The 14,474-nt window shown below is 36.5% G+C and overlaps 1 protein-coding gene and 1 long non-coding RNA gene across 4 annotated transcripts in view; both read left to right on the forward strand.

The window, feature by feature from the left end:
• Positions 1 to 14,474, forward strand: part of PDE10A (phosphodiesterase 10A) — a 341,642-nt gene that overhangs the window by 74,846 nt on the left and 252,322 nt on the right. The gene's annotated exons all lie outside the window — the stretch shown is intronic.
• LOC140683514 (uncharacterized) overlaps positions 1 to 14,474 on the forward strand; it is a 110,447-nt gene that overhangs the window by 45,975 nt on the left and 49,998 nt on the right. The gene's annotated exons all lie outside the window — the stretch shown is intronic.

Below are 14,474 nucleotides of genomic sequence, written 5' to 3' on the forward strand. Positions count from 1 at the left end.
GAGAGAGCAGTAGGGCTGTTCAGCCAAAGTAATCAGACCTACAATGCATCAGAGAGAAATTTGGATAGAAATGCAATAAACAAACAATTAAGACTGAATATTACTCATCAAAACCATTTCAGCAAGGTGCTTGACCACTAAGCACAGAGAGAAATATATGGTTATCTTGAAGAAATACAAACCCACAAGCTGCCTCAAGATGAAGTGGTACCTTTAGTTGGCCTCTGAAAGGACAAAGCAAATAAAGTTTATGTAGATAAAAAGCACAAAAAAACTTAGTCTTCTGCGAAGGCTTTGAAAACAGAGTGCTCCAAAATGGCATCTTGTGCCTTATTCCACTGGACCTGCAAACTGGACAACAGGTGTTTGTGCTTCACGGGGACATTTAGCAAATCACCAACATTATGAGAAGGCTGTATTCATTCTCTAATAGATGGCAAACAAACAGAATAGCTTCTTGAGTCTTTTGTCCCCTAAATGCAGGGTGAGGTAGTTAAAGTACAAGGATTTCTGGTAAGTGTTTATATAGTTGCCTGGTTCTGATGCTATATTTCAGTTGTAAGTGTTCCTTCTTTAGCAGTATCAAATTCTTTAGTAACTAAGAATTTGCTCTTTCGGTCTGAAAATTGAAAGGGTAAGAAGGAGCAGGGAGAATAAATACATAGAAGCCTGCTATTCTATTTTTGTTTTCATTGAACTTTTGAAATCAATTTGCAAACAAATTTCCCATCAATTTTTTGGTGGAAGTTTTAGCCTGTTCTTCTGAAAAGCGTTATAGAAATAATCATAGGGATGAGACACATCCTGCCTCTAGATTTCTCAGCAGGAATATTTTGCCTGCTGCAGAGATTTCTTCTTCAAGAGTTTTGATAACCTGACTTCTGAAGACCTCCTGGAAGCAAGAATTTCCGTGAGGCTTTCTGTCCTATTCTTTAATAACGATGGGAAAAAAAAACCCCAAACCCAAACAACTTTTTGGATACCCTTACATTTCTATAGAAACACATGCAAATATCATGTGAATGTTCTGTAAAGACTCAGAACAAATTATATGTTAAAAAATTAAATCGCAAAGCAAAGCTAGAGTTACCTGAATGGAATGAAAGAAATGAAATAAAAGTTGACTACATGTATTTGATGCCTTTTTGTAGCGTCATGGGAAACTTCAATGAGAAGGGGCTTCAGCACATCCCTAGTCCAGCTTCCAGGTCAAAGCAGGATTAGCCCTGAAATGAGACCAGGTTGTTCTGGGCTCTGTCCAGTGACTGCACAACCCCTCTTGACAACTTATTCCCATGGTAAGGTATTACCTGTACAGCTCTCTTATTCAAAGCCAGCTTTTGCTTCTGGGTGGGAAAATAAAAAACAAGCATATTTACATGTTCTAATGAAACTGCATCAGTCACCCCTGGAAAAACTCTTGGGGAACAACACAACACAGCCATGTAGCTCTTCTGAGCTAAGCACATAGCTGCAGCTATAACATGGAAGCAGACCTGTTGAACCTGGTACAGGATGCCAGAACTCTGAGCAATAAAAATGTGAGGGTTATGTAGTCTCCTGGAGAAATGTGTATCTGATTACTATAGCTGTAATCACTGGCTTTTGAATATTTTTTTTTTTAATTTTGGACCACTATGGATATTCAAGTAGAGCTTCAGATTCCTTTATTGTGGTATTTGAAACAACCTTTCCATTACTTGCTTTTGTGTCCCCCTTCAAACTGGCTGGTGGATCCAAGCACAGTTCAAAAGTATTGCTAGGAGTCTTCACCAGTTTTTACGTATTTATTCTCTTGATGTGTGACTCATCTGTAAATACAGGGAGATATTTGTACTGTCATCCCTCATTGTTAACACTAAGTAGAGGGGGTGATATTTTAATCCACTTTTCTGCAGTAATACAAAGATAGAATTTTCTGACTCTTGACCTAAGTTAGGAACTTACATTTCTGCTGCTTCAAGTCTTCAGAAAGACATTCAGAACTAGCTTGCAGTCATATGGTCCTTCACGTGTATTTGTAATATTTTATACTGCACAACTGTCTTAGCTGTGAAGATTTAAGACTAAGACTGAATTTTCAGTTCTGTAAATGCAGTCAGTCTTTGCAGGATAATTTGCTAGTTCCAAATATCTTTTTTTTTTTTTTTTTTTTTGTGGTAAATTAGGTGATTTGAAAATTCTGATGAAAATGTACCTTGTTTTTTGTTATAGTGTTTTATCCTTTGGCTTTTGTTTTGACAAAATGCTGCATGAAATATTTCATAATAATAAAACCTAAAAGGAATGAGTAATGAATTCAAAATTCTGCATTTATTAGAATGAAGCATTTAATTTTCACTAAATGCAAATAGCTGTAAAATGTTTCAATCTTCAGTTTCCTGGTAGGAAAACTGCTGCACCAAAAATGCTGCCAAATTTGTTATAGATTTTACTGGGACATGCACAAAGGTGCCAGAAGCTTGGTAGAAGCAGCAGAGAATGAAACAAGTTAATACTTGTAGGATTTCATTGGTCCTCTTGCAAGCTAAAATTCTTTTCTCTGGTTTTCCATTTTTCAATCTCTGGTATATGTTTTCTCTCTCAGATGCTTACTGTATTTTTCTGGAAAGGAAGCAAGAATAGGAAGCAAATGCCTGAAAATTCTGATTAATAGTGAATGTCAGACAAAGAAAATATGGATGATGTGCAATTAAGAGCATCTTTCTTTAGTAATTATGAAAATGAGATGGCAGAGCTCCATCTGATTGGTAATATGAGAATATGCCTAATGGTAGGAAACAAGTACTGTATCAGTACTTGTCTTGCCTTTCTCCACTCATTGCTCAGTAGAAGAAATTTGATGACAGTACAGTTAATAAAGCATTTAGTCTTTCTTCTGGATCTTGTACCATGACTGTTTGAATGTTGATAACAGCATAATTTTTATATGCTTAAGGATCTGATATTTCTGACTGAAAATAAAATGAAAGCTTAGAGTTAAATTCGTATCAAATTGTGAAGCACTGTGCAGTGACATTTGGCTCTGGGACAATAATTCAAAAAAGTTATTAAAGTCTGGCAATTTATATAACCTGAGAATATAAGAGAAACAGATAATACCAGGATATAGTATTTAAATGTAGGAGTGGAGTTCTGTAACATGGGTCAAGGCTTAGATCTTTGTTCAAATGTGTTAAGGCAATGTGTTTGTAAACTGGCTCATGCACTGCAGTGTGAAGAGGTAAGGTTAACTTACCTTGCAAAAATTTATGTGTTCATCTATTACCCAGCCTCTATGAAAAGGTTATACTCTCCAGAGCTGTCTTTTTTAACTATGACATTTTTGGACAAGCATGATAACCTTTGGAAACTCCATTTTTGGCATGGTCTTCAGTGTCCTAAAGAGATCTGGACCTACATAGGTGATCATTCCCAGGTACCGAGCAGTACATTTAACACCTCTGGAGCAGAGAGCTTATGAATGCTTACTAAATGTTTTGTAGTAGCAGTCTGGTTACATGCTGCTTAGTCTGACATAGTCACTGCTTGATTAATTTTTTTTTGTTGTTTCAGAAGAATTAAAAGAAAGTTTCCATAAATATCATGTTTAAATCATAGGTATATAGCAAGTTAGAAATTATTTGGGGAACTTGTCAATAAACTTCCCTGGACATGAGATTGCTCTGAAATCTGAATATTTCATTTGAGAAATGGGAAAATGTGAATGTACATGACAGCATGTTGCAGGAGAGGAGAAGGCAGACAGGAAATGAAAAAAACAGCTGATGGAGTGACTTGAAAAACATCCAGACCAGCTTGATTTTGAGTCTGGAACAGATGTAGGTGCTGTTGTAGCATATAGTGATCAGCAGAAGGAACTGCGAACGGGGCTCTTACTTTGAGGGACTGAGAACATCAGTGAGCTGTTCCATGATGTATAAAAACCACATTTTTTCTTTTTGTTCTTATTTCTGCTTCTCTGTTATTCTTTTAACCTCAGAAACACTATATTTTGTTTTTTTCTGTTTTTAATAGAGGCCTGGTTGGAGGGTGTGAGCAGGAGAAATTTGCTTGGAAGGCTGATTTGAAGGGGCTGCATGGTTGAAGAAAGTTATATTCAAGCTTGTCAGAGATATAAAGAGATTAAAGCTCTTCTCTGACTTTCTAAAGTGCAGCTTTTATGTAATGTCATCATAAAGACTTTTGAACAGAAAATGAGTGAAGTAGTGTTCAGTAGTATTCTTTATTCCATCTTGTTTGTTCGAAGCTTAGTTACACTGAGCTTAATAAAAGTTGTGGGGTATTTTTTTGCTTATAAGAAAGGTGCTAAACTGTTGAGAAAGAACTCATAATTCCACCTCATTTTGCAAATATGTTGAAAAGAATGACATTTGGAGATGTGGTATTATCTCGTCAGAGCTTATGTGCCACTGACTATATTTTACTCAGATTTTATTTTGTAATTGTTTTAGAATTAGAGGTTTAAGCAGCAGGTTCTTTTTCCCACATGAAGAACCTTTTAGTCGTGTTTGGGTAAATATTTATTTCTTCCATAGTTTGTTTTGTTATATTTGCACAACCAACTCTAAATATATATTTCTGGCATAAAACTGCGTATGAAACACAATTTTCTGTATGTAATAACTGAATATCCCAAAGTTCATTATTAAATCAACACACAATTAATTTAATTGTACCTTAAATTGATTTAATAGCATGCTTTGGCATAAGGAAATGCAAATTCAGGATTTTAAAATGCATTTTCTTTTATTTTACTTTGTAAGTTGTAAAGAAATGTTTGCTGATGCTTTTGAGGAGTTATTAATTCTGAAAATATATTTTTCAGGTTCCTCTTTGAATTGTATTCATAGAATATATGATTTTTCTTATTTGGATTTGTCTCAAAAAATTATTTGTGAGCTACACTTGATGTTTACAGATATATTCCTCTTTGAAAATAGCTCCCAGCTAGACTTTCTACTTATTTGACCCATTCAACATTAAAGATATGTGTATGGGTTGCTGCTCTCTCTCTGCTTTTGCAGAGCTTAATAGTTACATGTGCATGCACAAAATTGTTGTTGCTTTCCTACCCATCTTCAGAAGAATTATGGAAAGTAATTGTGTCCTTTTTCTATGTTAGACAATTGTGTAACTAGTTGGTGCTGTTCTCAATGCAGACAGCAGGATAAAAATGCTTTTATATGTCTTCTAGGTGTAGAATCACAGGTTGGAAAAAACTTGCTTTCTGACAGTAAAACAGATTAATTCTGAATATGAACATATGCAAGAAGAAGATGTAATTTTACACAGTATTTTTACACAGTCACTTTCTGGACCATTGAACAGTAAAAGCTACAAAAGCTGCTTGCCTAAATAAGATTAAGTGGATTGGACTGACTGATGTTAGCAAAGATCATTTATCTCTCACATTGCAGATGAATACATAGAGTTTCAGAAAAGCAGGTTTTGATTTTCTTTCAGTTAGTGTTTTGTACTTCAACAGACTGGTACAGTGAAAGAAAATGTACTTTGATATCTAGTTTAAAATTTGATATTTCATATGCAAGTACTTTCTGAACATAAACCTGATGTCTTAATTAGATTTTTAACTATCTAGACTCATAGATCTAGGAAAAAAAATTTTCTCTCATTCAGCTTCTAATCATCATCAGTCCAAGTTAATCATTCCAATTTTGTCTGTTTCCAGATGGTTTTAGTATCTTCTTCTTCCACTAATACTGACAGCTTAGGTATTGTCAATTTTAACTATATCTAGACCATAGGAAGGGGCTTATCCTGATTTCTAGAATTCAGGAAAGCATTAGATTATTTTGCTCACAGTTAATAATCAGTGCTTTTTTTTTCACCCAGCCTGTATTTGTTGCCTCTCTTTACTGCTCCTTTACATACTCTGAAATCTTTTGCATAGCTTTGTGGGCAATGGGATAATTTGGCTCAGCCTTTGAAATTTTTTCTCTCTGGATGTCAGAAAAACTTGGCAGAAGACATCAAACTGTAGAAATGGGTTTATATGATGAATGGGTATATTTTATATTTGTATTTATTTAGATGTATATAGTGAAGTTTCTTGCTGGCAGAGCAGTCCCATGAAGGCAAGGCAAGCAAGGCATACTGTAAACAGCTCTACTTCTACTGCACTGTATTTCAGAAGCTCCTTGGAGAGGCACACATGAATGAAAAGTCTCTTGGTTGTTTTCAAGAATTACAATTCTTCCTTTTTAGGAACTGGTGAATTGTTTGAATGTTTTCTGACAAAGAGACAGGTAGTGGTTAGAGCACCATTAGAATGGACAAATTAAAGGAAACATTCTTGCTCCCCAGATATTTTTCCAACTGGCAAAAAAAGCACCCCAAACCCAAGAAAACCTGAAAAATGTGCAGTATTTATTTGCTTATTCATATGAAATTTTGAATATTGAAATTGTAGTATCAAAGGACCACTGAAGGACAGCTGGTCCAACCCCCGCCCAGTAAGGCACAACTTGGAAACTGCTCAGAGTTCTGTGCATCATTATTTCCACATAGATAATACTCCTTGTTTTTACTCATAAAATAATGTGGTATAAATTGCTAACTTTTAAATAATTGCAGATCTTTCTGGTATTGGAGGTCCGATGCATCTGGAGGTTCTTCAATGCTTTTCTGCCTTTGACAGACTTCAGAAATTTGGGCAATAATAATGCTGAAGACAGAAAGTATCTGCGGTGTTGATTAGTAAGCAAGAAGAAAGGCTATAACTTTAGGGTACAGGAGTATTATTTCAACAATTTACAAAGAAATATATACACTTCAACTCTTATTATAATGTGGTTAATGCAGCATATTATTTAACTACAGGATAAAGGTCCAAAAGAAAAGGAAGGTAAGAAAAAGAATGGCGCAATACAATTGTCTTTGAAATGAAATTACTTTATTTAAAATAGATATCTCTTACAGAAAAAAATCTGAAAGATTGACACGTAGAAGTAATATAATTTTTTAAAGCCTAAAAATATATTGCTCTTTGTTATGAAAGAGAATATTTGATTCTCCTGCAAATATCTCTTTTCTTGTTCTACCAGACCTGTGGTAAATGTGATGAGGAAAAAATGTTGTCCTCCCACAAGTCTATCAATTAATATCCCGATTGCGTTCATATGTTGACTGCTTTGGAAAAGATCCAAGGTGATCACCACAGTGAGACATGCTTGGACCTATTTCTTTATTGTCATGGGTATACCAAGGTAGAATATTTGGGCTAAGGCTGTTAGTGTTGTTCTCCTCAACCTCTGGGTTGGACTTACTATCTGGTACAAGCTCTGGCCAGCTCCTTTGGAATCCTGTCTATGGGAAACACTGGCCCCAGGCAATTAGTCTAAGTCACTTACTTGCTTGCAGTGGTCCTGCAATGACCTATTTACAACTTTTAAAGCTCTTCCTTGACTTGCCTTTTTGTGGTCCTAGAAAGGGGCAAGCAAATGTGATGGGAAAAATGGCCAGACTCCTCCCTGGATCTACAGTATTCCTGCTGGAGTAGAAGTTGTCATTGCTATCTGTTTGGACTTTGTTCTAGCAGGGAAAAAAAGGAGACCATTCATCTCAGTGGACAGTGAAGAAGAATAGAAAAAAATATAAGGTCTAGATATGCTAGAAAAAGAGAATGCTTGGACTTGAAAAGTCAGGTGCAGCACCTCAGCCACAAACTTCACCTGTGATTTTGGTCAATCACATCATCTTGAAACTCTTATCTGTGAAATATGACAGACGTAGCTGCTTTCTCTGTGTGGGTAAAGATCATTCATGTGAGGGATTCAGGTGTTGATATGGTATTGATGAGATTGACAGAATTAATGCAGTGAGAGTCCCATTGCTTTCTGGAGTACAAGCTCTATATTCCAAACCTTTGTGAGGGAGAAGGAAAACTACTTGAAGGACTCATGCCGTACTGTAACTGGAAGATAATTTGCTGGATGATGAGAAAAGGTCAAAGAGAATTAATTTAAACTTGTGATCTTTTTTGGATTCTCTTTGGCTGGTTTTCTTTAATGTGTTAGAAGCATACCTTCTCTTCTCCTTACAACTCTGAAATAGAGGCATAACACTATATGAAAGAAGGTAAAGACATGTTTTTCTACAGCAAAGCTTCTACTGTTACACTGTCAGATATTTTGTGGCCTGTGATTTCTGGAATGTGTTGCAAAAGCATTGATTTTTTTTCCTTGTAGATCCCAGGAATCTTTTGTCCATCCCTTGGGAAAGTTTCGGTCAGTGCAAAGCTTAGCATAAGCTTGAGTCCTCTAAGTCTTTATGAAAGCAAGTAAGTTTTGTTTTAGGGAATGCTGGTGCTGTGCACTACTCTGTACTGCCGTACGTGAAAGTTGGCTGTTTGCCTGGAAATACAATACTCATGTAAGGATACACAGTGGCTGGTGCAAGGCAGAAAAACAAGGTCGACAGCCTCTGCCACTACTCTAGAAGGTCAGCTTTATTCACAGGAACAGCAGCAAGTTGCTTCAGCTTACTTATGTTAACCATCTTTTCAGTCCTTTCCTTACTGAATAGGACTATTTAAAACTTCAATAGAAATCTGCATTCAAAGAAAACAGCTAACTTTTTATTGCATAACTTAAAGATATCACTGATCTTTCTCCCTCCCCCACACAGACAGAGCTGTCAAATTGAAAACATTTTCAGCGTGGAGCACAAGCCTACTCCTTTCAAACCTCATCAAAATTAACTTCAGAACACTTTTAGAAGAGAAATGCTGCAGAGAAACAGCTGCAGCATGTTTGATCCTCCTTTCTTTTGGGGGGCCTGTGGAACTGTCAAAGCTTAGATCTCTGAAAGGTAGTGATTATTAAAAAGCAAAATTGAGCACAGCTAATTGTGAAATAACCCTTTCTTGATTGGGCTCTGTTCAGTAGTCAGTTGATGGAGGTAAGAAGATTTACAGAGGAGGTTGCTTGAAGTGTTCATATGATGTGTGTTCTCCAAGAAGAGCGAAGTCAGAGCAAAAGTTTCATCCATGTTAACAGAAGTGCTGGGAAGAAATGTTTCACTACATTGCTTAATAGTTTGCATATTCAGCTCCCCTGCACAAGTCCTACCAACTCAGTTCAGAGAACTGCGGAGAGGTTGCTGAATGGTGAAGGCTTGTGTTGATTGACGTCAAACTACAAAATGGAGAATTGCATCTCAGTTTAGGCACCATCCCGAGGCTTCACTCTTCCAGTTTAGTCTCTTGATCTGAATTGACCTCTAGGGTATAATTTCTTCTTGCATGTACAGCATACAGAGTCTAATAAGAAATGCCCTTCCCAAATCAGTCAAATGTGTTTATTCAGCAACAGTGCTTCTCTTTTTGGAATGATTCTTGCCCTTTTCTCTTCCAAGGAGCTCTCCAGCCAAGAGATGTCCCCATTTTACTTGTTCATGTCTCCTCACCTTACTTGAAGCAGTACAGTGCATAGTGTTTGCAGTTTCTCATGCTGTCTTATGGTGATTTTCTGTAGGTTGTCTGATCATAAAAGGACTATTAATGGTGCAACCAAAAATTCTCCAGAAGGATTTATTCTAGACATGAAAGACTTTACTTTTCAAACTACATCCTCATTAATCTATACTAAGTACTATTTGAGAGAAAATTCACCTTTTTTTTAAGATTGCAGCAGTTTGATTTGGGCTTAGAAGAAGATGGCAGCATGGGTTTAGATGGAGAGAGCTAGAAACAGGTGTTTATTTTAAAATAGATCCCTCTTCAATGAATTATGATGTGACACCTCTAAGTTATAATCTTAACTTTTGGTAAATCATGCACTTCTATGATTTTTTTCTTTAATAGATTAATATCTAAAAACTGGATTAATAACTAAGAACTTAAAGCATAGCTGGTATCTGTAAGAAAACATCAACAGCTGGGTGTATAGCACAGCTGTACTTTAGCTTTCCAAGCCCAAACAACTTTGTTTAGTGGAAGTTTGCCCAAGACACATTACTAAACATTGGGAGATAAGGAACAGTTCACATTTTCCCTTTACACTTTTATCTTTCTTCTGTCATTCTAAATCCATCCAGGTAACTGGGCAGCCATTAGGGTCGGGATGGGGAATCCTGCAGGAAAGGATTGGTATCTTACAGGGCAGTCATTAATTTCTTTGCAGGTTATTTGTTCAAGGACAATATATACAGCTCAGCAGTGACCTGGAACAAATTCTCCACCATGAGCGGAAAAGCATGCTGCCCAAATGCCTTCCTAATGAGAGCAAAACAGAGGGAACCTGAGACAAATTCAGAACCTGAGTTACAAAGCAGGAGAACCAGTGGGGAAAGTGAAGCAATAGGAGCTTGTCAAGAGGTGACAGAAACCCTTCCTGTGTGCATTTGCCACACAAAGCCATTGAAATGTTGCTCTCTTTCTAGGGATAATGCAGCAGCCTTTTTAATGATGGTTGTTGCAGATAATGTGGCAGCTGTGATGAAATATAACCCAGGCAGTGAAGCAGAGAAAACTTCAGACTTGCTGGAGTCTAGGAGAGGAGGGACAAGCACCAGAGAAGATAAGTGGCATGCTGAAAAGAGCTGAAGGACATCCAGTAATGAGAAAGGTATAAAATTATACAGAAAAATGGAAGTAAATAATGGGCCTCAAAAACATTTTGAGAATTTGTTCCTAATAAAACTTTCCAGATTCACAAAATGTTTTGTGAACCAGAGCAATCCAGGTGCCAATTAATTCAGGAATAGTGTACTATGTTATGATACAAGAGTCCCTAAAGAATTTTAAGAAAATTTGGATTATATCAATCAGTGGACATTTCAGGGAAAGAAACAGTGTTCTCCTTTAATAAGGTAAAAGATTTATGCTTGTAAACTTACTTACGGTCTCATGTCTTCCAGAAAATGTCTGTGACACCTTAGACAGAGTTCTCACGGCTTCTTCTGCAGGGCCATCCCAGCAATATAAGATCTTCTTGCAGTCTAAAATACAGTTTTCCATGCAGTGTTCCAATTTTTCATGTCTTCTAATAGAAAACTAAACTCACAATTGGAATGCATAGAAAATTTGTGGTGGCACTGAAAACTGGCTTGAAGTTTTAAGATCTTTTGAGCCTTGTTCTTACTGTGCATAAACTGTAATGAATGTGCTCTAGATCATAGAGTGGTAAACAATTTTACTACATTAATGTGTATATACAGAAGTAGCAGAACTGAACAGGTCATAAAATATTCTGTTTGATTTTCTAAATAGAGCATTAATTTTAAAATCATAAAGAGTATGGATATAATGTCACAATGATTTTCCTCCTAATGCAAAGCAAATTGTGGATTTCACTTCTGCTATTCCAGGCATCCTGAAATCGTGCTATTTGTATCATTTATTATTTAACATTAATTATTTTATTATTTATTATTTTAAATGTTTTATTACTTTATTATTCTCAACTATAAATTCAATTAATTTTCCTGTCCCGATGGGCTGTGAAAATTGGCAGGGCTTCCAGGTAGATACGAAATACACATTTAGTAGAACTCAGGATCAGGCCAAGGTTGAAAGAATATCAAAAGCAAAATCACAGGCATTTTAGTATGACTATTTGAGTATTTATATTTTGTTTTACAGCATAGAACAAATTTTAGTAACCTGTAATCAAGATGGAGAACTGGATTATGGGCTAAAATTTCAGCATATATGATCTTGGTCAGATGAACTATGTTGGAAGTTGGTGTGATGCTGATTTTGCCCTTCTGCTCAATCCAAATGCTAGTCATCATTTCCATAGTGTGTAACTGTTCATCTGGATGATGACATTTCACTCCCATCTTATCGCAGCTCACGTTGCTGCTTTGGGAATATCTATTGTAACTCTTATCCTTCTGTACACTGTGCTGTCGTCACCACTGCTGTGGCTAATCCACTACTATCTGGCAAGAAAACTGTTTATCCATTCTGTGTTAGGGTAGATAGCTGAAGTAAAAACTGGTGTAGTACATTGTGTTTGTTCTCCAGTGCATTAACATGCTAGCTGAGCTAACAAGGAGGAGATGACCAAGTGTTTTGGTCATTAGACTAATTTTGTCATGAGATTTGATGACATGCTACCAGATAAACTACAAGAACACTGTGATCAGAAGTGGTAGGAAAAGACCATGTTCCTGTAGATTTCATAACTATCCTGCACTTTTTCCATCGTTTTTCATGTGGAAAATCACTTACACCCTGAATACTAACTTTGATCAACTTGAATTGCTGCATTAAAGTAGGAATGTTTATGGCTCAGTGTCTCAGTTTCCTCCATTTTTGACTATCTTTGTTTTGGCTACTAATGGTTCATACAGCAGCCATTTTTGATACCACACACCCCAGTGTTGCATAGGGAAAGAAACAAGCCAAGGGCCATCCCATCTGAGGAACAACACAAGCAATATTTACCCCACACCCTTACTTCTTTAGAGTTTGAGGTTGTTTGTTTTTTTCCACTCTGTTTTTCAGAGTATGTTAGTTTATTTCATTAGCTGTTTATGCTAGGAGAAAAAACAAGCCAAAAGTAATTGCCCTATCCACCCTCAGGAAAAAGAGAGGCAAGAAAATTGTCATGGGAAACTTAATCTATCTGTCTCTCCAAAAGTTCAATTAGCAAGTACAAAAGAATGGACTAAAGCTTGTTGCAATTCATATAACTATTTACTGCTTTAAATGCATTGCTTCCATTTGATTCTTCTTAACTGAGAGCTACTCACCATACTCTATGTCCTTGTGTTCTTGCTCATTATCTAGAAATCATAAAGCTGTGACTTTGTTCAATACTTGCTCATTTGCCAGTTTTTGAATGAGTTTTCCCCCCTAGACTAAGTAGTGTCTCTCTTGTCCAGCTCAGCCCTATGATGGCAATGGTTTTATTTCTGCTGTCTTCTAGGTAGTTCTTGGGAAGATGCACTGTATTCCTTTCAGCTAAGCATTTCTTATTGTCAAACAGAAGCAAAGGGAAGAAAAGCCAAAAACCCCACAAAACATCAAGGTCTTTGATGGTAAAGACATAGTTAATATTAAAAAATTTAGGAGAGAATACTTCTTGCAGCTTCATTTCTGCCATTGTATCTGTCTGTGTGTTTGACAGTAGGCTTCATGTCACTGAGCACACAGGCTGTTTTGCAGCCCCTGCCTCACAGGGATCCCCTGTCCCTCCCTGCACAGGAGCCCACCAGCTGACCCTGCCATTTTGCTGCCAGTGTGCAGCCAAGCCCAGGAGTTTATGGTTGAGAGCAGGCAGTGACTTACTGTACCCCGGAAGCACTGAAAAAAGTTAAACAGCAGGAAGAACCAGAGTTTTATATTATTTTATTTTTGTTTGGCTTAGTTTTTTGTCCTAATTCTGATAAGGAAAACTGAAGTAATGGCAATCAGGGGAAGGATACAGTCCTTACATTCTATTCCTGCGTTACTGATTAGGAATGATGCAGAATGATGCATGCTTAAGAAGAGGGAATGTCTAGAGATTTTACAAAGGGCTTTCACAAGGTTCACTGAGATTAATGTTGTGATCAACAAATGGTTATTTACTATGGGTCCTAATATATTCCTTTCTGAATGAATATCCATTGTGCCAGCAAGCAGCTGTGGAAATAACAGGAGCTTCTAGATTCTGTCTAGATTCAGGTTTCTGTTGCAAGCTGTGCTGAAGCTTTTTCTCCTAAAAGAAGTTTCACCTTTTTAAAGCAATGGAAAGTGCAACACAAGTTCAAGTGAGATCTCAGATATTTATTAGCATTAAACAAGAGTGTTAGGTTCTTCCTTCTTTCTGAATTTCTTCTGGCCACAGTGTACTCTCCAAGGTCTTACATTTGAGAATATTCTGTTTGTGAAACTCAAATACGAAAAAGGAATGCTTTATTCTGTAATTGTTTTTCTAAATAGCAAATATTTTCTTATTCTATCACCTTATTTATGGAACTAAATGTTCTCTAGCATTTTTTGAGCCTCCAATACATTTAAGAAACTCTTATTGTTAGTCTTAATATTCCTAGCTATTTGTGCTTCATTATTCCTTCATGTGCTTCAAGTACCATCATTACATTCCTTTGATTTTTCTTTTTAGAAGTAACAATGCTGTAGTTTTATGCTCCCTGTAATTTTTAGAGCTCCATTTTTTCTTGCAATTAACTTAACCAACTTGTCACTCAGACTTACTGGCTTTGAAATTTTGTGCTTAATTTTGCATAATGGTACACACTCCCCCTGAGCCACCTTCATCATGTCTTTAAAGTTTAGTCGAACTTTAACAACTTACCAACATTATCACTAATAAGCTTTGCCAAATTATTTCATTCTTAATTTTCAGATTGTACCATTTCTTTTATTCAAATTTCTAGCTGAATGCCCCTCAAGAACTGCATGTGATGGTAAACTGCAATCCTGAAGCAGTCCCTTACTCTGAGCTCATCTCTGCTGTGTAAAGCATTTTTAAAACTCTTTTGCTTTCTATTATCTGCAG

This window comes from Taeniopygia guttata, chromosome 3 (genome assembly GCF_048771995.1).
Source record: "Taeniopygia guttata chromosome 3, bTaeGut7.mat, whole genome shotgun sequence".
NCBI classification, from domain to species: domain Eukaryota; kingdom Metazoa; phylum Chordata; class Aves; order Passeriformes; family Estrildidae; genus Taeniopygia; species Taeniopygia guttata.